Below are 7,846 nucleotides of genomic sequence, written 5' to 3' on the forward strand. Positions count from 1 at the left end.
CCCTTCCTGTTCATATACCCATCCAGATGCCTTTTAAATGCTGTAATTGTACCAGCCTCCACCACTTCCCTGGCCACAGTTCCACACATGCACCACCCTCTGTGTGAAAAAGTTGCCCCTTACGTCCCTTTTATATCTTTCCCCTCTCACAGTAAACCTATGCCTTCTGATTCTGGTCTCCCCAGCCCAGGAAAAAAAACCTTGTCTATTTATCCGATCCATGCCCCCCATGGTTTCATAAACCTCTTGCAGGTTACCCCTCAGCCTCCGAAGCTCTTGCAAAGCAATTGCCGTTCCTCGTCTCTGACATCTTTACAATGGTCTTTTTTTTTACTTTGCTGAAAGACCATTACATTTTACCTCTTGCTGACCTTCACTCTTGGTTTATACTCAATTATATCAATAAGGCAGAAAAGTTGAAAAAAAACTGCTGAAATTAAAGGAGGATCCTTGGCTTTATTTTCAGGAGAATAGAGTGCAAAGGCATTTAGGGTAATGCTAATCAATACCATTTAGGACTCAGGGGTTAGTGCTGGGCCCCTTACTGTTTGTTATCTATATCCTCGGATGCTGCCTGGCCTGCTGTGTTTTTTCAGCACCACATTTTACATATCTATATCAATAATTTGGATGAGAATGTACAAGGCATGATTAGTAAGTTTGCAGATTACACTAAAATAGCTGGTATTGCGGATAGTGAGAAAGGTTATAAGAAATTGCAGCAGGACCTTGATCAGCTGGGGAAGTGGGTCAAGAAATTGCCAATGGAGTTTAATATAGATCAATGTGAGGTGTTGCGTTTTGGAAAGTCAATTCAAGATAGGGGTTTCATGGTGAATGGTTGGGCCTTAAGGCGTATAGTGGAACAGAGGAATCTTGGAGTTCAGGTGCACGGTTCTCTGAAAGTACAATTACAGATAGACAGGGCAGTGAAGATGACTTTTAGCACACTGGCCTTCATCATTCAGGGTATTGAGTGAAGAAGTTGGAACTTATGTTGCAGTTGTACAGGACATTGGTGAGGCTGCACTTGGAATATTGCGTTCAGTTTTGATCACCTTGTTATTGGAAGGATGTTATTAAGCTGGCAAGAGTGCAGAAGAAATTTACAAGGATTTTGTCAGGACCCCAGCGTCTGAGTTACAGGGAGAGGTTGGACAAGCTCGGACTTTTTTCTTTAGAGTGTAGGAGACTGAGGGGGGATCTTGTAGAAGTGTATAAGATTATGAGAGGCATGAATAGGTGAACACACTCAGTCTTTTTCCCAGAGTTGGGGAATCAAGGACTCGAGGGCATCAGTTTAAGATCAGAGGGGCAAGAATAAAAGGAAACTGAGTGGCAACATTTTTATAGAGAAGGTACTATGCATATTGAATGAGCTGCCAGTGGAAGTGGTTGAGACATGAACAACATTTAAAAGGCATTTGGACAAATACATGGATAGGAAAGATTTTGAAGGATATGGGCCAAGTGCAGGGAAATGGGGTTAGCATGGATGGACATGTTGTTTGGCATTGACCAGTTTGTGCTGTAGGACGCTTTGACTCCATGACTCATCTGGAGTATTATATTCAACTCTGAATGCCATACTTAGGCTGGAAGGTAAGTTGAAGTGGATACAGAAAAGATTTATTGCAATGGTGTCCAGGGTTAAGAACTTGAGTGATGTGGAGAAGTTGGAGAAACTGGTCTTTTTTTTTAGAGCAGAGAAGATTAAGAAGAGATTTGATGGTGGTATTAAAAATGATGGATAGCTTTGATAAGAATAAATGAAGAAGAATTCTCACCAGTAATTAAATAAATTATCTGAACCAAAGGACACAGACTTAGGTGATACATGAAAGTAAATTCATGAGCAGCATTCTAAAGGGCATTGTCTGAATACTTGAAGGAAAATAATTATCAGATTATGAGGAAAGAGCAGGGAAGGGTGGCACAATGGCTTGCTGCCTCACAGCACCAGGGACCAGAGTTCAATTCCAGCTTCAGGTGACTGCCTGTGTGGAGTTTGCACATTTTCCCCATAACTGTGTAGTTTCTGTCAGGTAGTCTAGTTCAAAGATGTGCAGGCCCTGCCAAATTACCCTGTAGCATCGAGGGGTGTGTAGGCTCGGTGGATTAACCATGGCAAATACAGGAATAGGGTGGGCGTGATACTCTCCGGAGGGCTGATGCAAACTCAGTGGCCCAAATGGCCTTTATCTGTAACTTTATTATCCTAAAGGGATTGACTTGATGACTGGACCAGAGAGCTGGTACTGAGGTGATGTACTATGGTGGATGGTTTTATTCTGTGTTGAATCATTCTATTATTCTGTGAGTTTAGCAAATGGGTGCCAAAATAAAATATGTCCTTAAATGTATAGAAAATGTCAGCCTTTTAACAAAGATAGAAGCATTTCTGAGAAGATTAGTTCCATAAACTATCACCATCTATTCTGACAGTAGTTGGAATTGGCCTTGCAGACATCATTGCTTTATTGTCATTTCCACATATCATCTGACTGTAAGAAGCGTAATTTAACCACAAAGTGGAGTCCTGAAGCATTGCTGTACCTGGTCTTGAAAATGAGGTGGGCCAAGTGGATCAAGTCTCAGTGATACTCAATAGGAGACAGTGATCATTGTATCATAAGATACAGGATGGTGTTGAAGAATGGTATGCATCAATCCAGAGTGAGAAAAATCAGTTGGCGGAGAGCTGACTTTAATGGGGCAGCATTGATTGGATTGGTGAGACAAAATCATTACAAAACAATGGGCCACCTTCAAAGAGCATATCGCTCGGGTGGAAATGTACAACAAACAAATCCAGAATTCGCTGGGTGACAAAGGAAAGCCAAATTAACACTAGAAAGAAAAGGCGTGCATATGACAAGTGTAAGGAAGAAATTATAATCAGGAACCCCAGGAATATTGAAGATTTATGGGGAGGTGAAAAAATAAATCAGAGAAACAAAAAGGATTATGAGAAATGACTAGCAGCTAACATAAAGCATCTTCTCAAATTCTTCTTTGGGCATAGAAATAGTGGAAGAGTGGTTATTAGGTGTTAAGGGCTAATTAAAGACCAAACAGGGATTCAACTTGGGGACGGGGGCACAGATGTCATGTGAACAGAATACTTTACATCTATCTTTTCAAAAGAGGAAGAGGCTGCCCAGACCATGGTGACAGAGGACAAAATGGATAAGGAAGAAATCTTGGACAAATTGCAAACCTTAAGTGTCAATAAGGCACCAGGATGGGATGAGATACATCCAAGGATCTTGAAGGAAGTGAGGGCAGAAATTATGGGGTTGCTAGCCATGAACTTTCAATCTTCCCTGATTTTGGGAGAGGTACCAGAAGACTGCAAACTTGATGGCCTTGTTCAAAGGTTATAAGGATTATCCTAGCAATTAAAGGCTAGTCAGTTTAATGTCAATGGTGGGATAGCTTCAAGAGACAATCATTCGGGATGGAATTGTAGTCATGTGGAAAAAGGTGGGAAGATTCAGGAGATGTCTAAAGGTCATCATCTTTAACTGACTTGTGGAATGTTTTTTGAAGCAATAACCTGAAAGGATCAATGAGGGTAATTCTGTTGAAGTGTTGAACATGAATTTGTCAAAAACATTTGAAACATAAATCTACACAACAGACTTGTGAGAGATCATGGATTAAAAGGGACAATAACTACATGGGTACAAAATTAGCTGAGTGACAGGAAACAGAGAGCAATAGTCAATTTTTCAGACTGGAAGAAGGTTTGGAATGGAATTTCCCAGAGGTGGCATTGCAACCCTCGCTTTTCCACATTTTTATTAATGTTATCAATCTTGGTGTACAGGGGACAATTGCAAAATTTTCAGATGACAGCAAACTTGGAAGAATTTGAATCAGTGAGGAGAACAGTGCAGAACTCCAAAAGAATATTGATAAGTTGGTGGTGTGAGCAGCGTGGTGGCAGATGATGTTCAATGCAGAGAAGTTTGAGGTGATGCACTTTGGTCAGAAGAAATTGAGAGAAAAGTTTTAAAAGGGATAAAGTAATACAGGAGATGTGGGAGCAGAAGGACCTGGGTACATATGTACACAGATCATTGCAAGTGTCAGTACAATTAGAGACAGCAGTTGATGCATCATACAGCATTCTCAGCTTTATAAATAGGGGTGCAATCCTCCACCCTCAGTTTTAGCAGTGTGAGAATGGGTATGTTTTGTAATTACTTTTCACAAGTATGGAATAATTACAACCTGAGGATCTTTTCATCGCACAGAACTAAACACATAGTCAAGCAGTCAGAGGAAATTAAATAATTCAGATGTTATGCAGTCACAATATATCCAATTCAAACTTAATTGAGAAAAACATGAAATTTGCTTTTTTTTAAACTGAGGATTCATAGATCCCAACATAAATCAGAAAAATCAAGATCAAGGGCTTCAACAGCATTTATCTTTATTTATGTTTATTATTGTTTGCTTATGCTTTTTATAAACAAGTCACAAGAGTATTAAACTGTCACAAACAACAACCTTTTGTTCACCCTTATTGCTTTTTTTTATAAAAGCACAAAGGTCTATCAAATCAATCAAATAAAACCAATAATCTGAGAACAAGAAATATCCTTGGTTGTATTGCAATTAAACAGTGGTAAAATCGCAAAAAACAACATCCAATTCTTTTAAAGGGTCCACAAAATAGGAATTTTCAACAATAGGTCGACACTTGAAACATTAACCTTGATTTTTTTTCTATTAAGATGCAGTTCAGTGTACTACATATTTCCACAATGTCTGTTAAGTTCAATTTCTAACCATTTATTTCCTAAAAGTACATCCATTAACATTTGACTTCAGTCTGAGGTTATTCAGGTAATGGTAGCACTGCTGGCTATAAAAGTTCACACTTCGATATGTCCATCTGAAACAGTTTAAGGTGCACACAGAAATCCTCCTGGAAAGAACAACTGATCAAAGGGGTAAGTGGATTAATGCCAGGAGATTGGACACATACAAAAAAAGACAATAGGATGTTAAAATTAGTCTCCTGGAAGGATTAGAACAAGTATATCAAAAGGTTTCCTTCTGGAGCCTACTTTATAATATTAATTTTAATTCCTGCTTTTTTGATGCATTTTTGCTCATCAGTAAGTTCTATTGAAAATAATAGTTTCTGTGTTTGTTGAATAAAAGGAAGTATCATATTTAATTGTAAATGTAAAATAATAACAATAATTCATTATATGAACCAAGAGTCTGGGTTAATTAACCTTGATGGCTGGAACCATTAGTGCTGTCTTGTTTAAATGGACGGAAATCTTATTAAAGTGTTTTCATTGTTATGTTTCAGTCAGTCAGACTCCATTGTAGTACATTTCATGGGAAAATCTGCAAATTTATTTCATATTATATGTAAAAAATGACCTCATTTGTACTGAGACCTATTCATTTTCTCAAATTTAGTAGTTACACAAGGCTTTCTTGAAGAACATTAGTATCATATGTTCAGAAAATGGGATTGCATAACATAATTAGTGCTTAAGCATCAGAAGTGGGTGATTTTGCACTGGAACCGTGTACATTATTATAGGTCATGGGTACCATTATCTGAGCAAAGGTTTTGCAAATGCAAATTAAAAAGAAGAGGACACTCACATTTTGCAGGAGTCACCAGAAGAAAAACATCCGTCAGTTTGTTTAGAATGCACAATGTTCTGGATTTTCTGTATCTGTCACAAATGTATCTTCAAAGAAATTGCTGCAATTATAACAAACAAAACTAAGAAGGCTGATCATAATATTCACAACATCCAAGCAGAATGTACAATTTCATTTCAACACATCATATTATTTTATCTTCTTAGCTCTACCTTTCCCTTGCTTATTTATAAACAACAGCAATTTATTGACCTATTTCTAAATCTCATCTTCACCCATTATCCTGAAAATGAAAGCATCATTGGTTATCATTGTATCTGATTTGGCCAACATATGGAAACTGACTGAACCCACTGTCAGAAATACATATCAAAAGTATGGCATAGATTTTTTTTCAGGTGAAGTGTGAGTTCTAGGTACATGTTTAGTGTTATTTACATGTCATCACAACAGGAAGATGGATCGAACTCGGAATCATGCAGAGAAATTGAAAGCAGCACTCCTCTTTTGATCTTGGAATGCGCTTCAGACAGAGGGACATAATTATGTTGATCATTAGCACTAAATACTGGCAAATTAACATTGCGGTACCTGCTACACAATAATTGTTCTCCACTACCATTGTATTAAATGGTTCCTTTTAATGATTTTATTTTCTACTAATGGCTAATAATTTGATTAAACAAGATATATTTTAAATAACCATAATTTATAGAATCATAGTATCCCTGCAGTGCAGAAGAAGCCCAACAAATCTGTACCAACCCTCCAAAGAGCAACCCAGCCAGATTCCCCCAAACTCTCTCCCTGTAACCCTGCATTTATCATGGCTAATCCACATAGGGTGAATTATCCTGGATCCTATTGGGCAATTCAGCATTGCCAATTCGCCTAACTTGCACATCTCTGGACTGTGAGAGTAAACCAGTTCACACAGAGAAAATCAACGCAGATATAGGGAGAACGGAAATGATCCATAGCACCTATGTTAAATTAAGATATGACAGGCAATATGTTTGGCTATGTAATGACAGTCAAAGTACAGGCAATATATTTGGCTATGTTAATGTGTCTGAATAGTCAAAAGGCAATTTAAAACAAATCATTGAGAAAGAAACTGCAGTCATATTAGTGATCATATTTGTTTGGAATGGACAATGACTGCATTGAGATAGTAGAAAATTTTGAAATACATCAATTATTGCATTGATTAAAATATTGTGCAATGCAACTCCAATCTACTAACTGATGTTTCAAATTTCCAACATTTTGGAGTTTCTATCCCAGTGTGTTTAACTTGCAGACCATTCAATTTGGATCTTCCTCTGCTGGTACCAAATGGTCATTGGGAATCAAATTCAAGGTCCACTTCCATTAGGTCAGAAGTTACTGATGATAGCTCAAGTTTTGTATGGTTACACATCAAAAATGTCATGGTTAAGATAAAAGCTGTTAGTGCTAATGATAACGATCCACAACATACTACCTTGGAGAATACGGGAAGAAAATTGCAAGTACAAGGGTCCTTGACTTCCAAATGTTCAACTTACAAATGCTGGTACTTATGAATGCAATCACACACATGTTTTTTTTTAATTCTAAAGGCTTGACACACAAACATTTCCAGAATTGATACATTGGCACAGTGGTTAGCTCTGCTGCCTCAGAGTGCCAGGGACCCAGGTTCAATTCCAGCCTTGGGTGGCCATCTGTGAGGACTTCACACATTCTCCCAGTTTCTGCTTGGGTTCCCTCCAGGTGCTCTAGTTGCCTCCCACAGTCCAAAGGTGTGCAGGTTAGGTGGATTGGCCATGGGAAATGGGGAGTTAACAGGTATGGGGTGGGTCTGGGTGGTTTGCATGGGTGCAAACTCAATGTATCAAATGGCCTCTGTCTGCACTGTAGGGATTCTATAATTGCTTGGAGACAGTGAGGACTGCAGATGCTGGAGACTCAGAGTGGTGGCGCTGGAAAAAGCACAGTCAGTCAGGTAGCATCTGAGGACCAGGACGGTCGATGTTTCGAGCAGGACTTCTATGATTACTGTACTAATGAATAGCTGCTTTCCATTGTCCCACATTGTGCCCTGTTCTGCAACAAATCGACTTGTGAATGGAGCCCAGAACAGAACCCTTTTGCACTCGGGGTTGCCTGTCCATGTGGTTCTGAAGGGAAGGGAGTAGAGGGTAGCTCATAGCAG

The 7,846-nt window shown here is 38.7% G+C and overlaps 1 protein-coding gene across 1 annotated transcript in view; it reads right to left on the bottom strand.

The window, feature by feature from the left end:
• Positions 1–5,746, bottom strand: part of LOC122557375 (teneurin-3) — a 2,678,940-nt gene extending 2,673,194 nt beyond the window's left edge. Inside the window, exon 1 of the mRNA XM_043705048.2 lies at positions 5,644–5,746. The gene's annotated coding sequence lies outside the window, so the exon portion shown is untranslated. The remainder of the gene's footprint in view (positions 1–5,643) is intronic.
• Between the last annotated feature and the right edge of the window lie 2,100 nt (positions 5,747–7,846).

The sequence above is a fragment of the Chiloscyllium plagiosum genome, unplaced genomic scaffold, assembly GCF_037043375.1.
Source record: "Chiloscyllium plagiosum isolate Xiang-an unplaced genomic scaffold, Cpla_swu_hap1 HiC_scaffold_2, whole genome shotgun sequence".
NCBI classification, from domain to species: Eukaryota; Metazoa; Chordata; class Chondrichthyes; order Orectolobiformes; family Hemiscylliidae; genus Chiloscyllium; species Chiloscyllium plagiosum.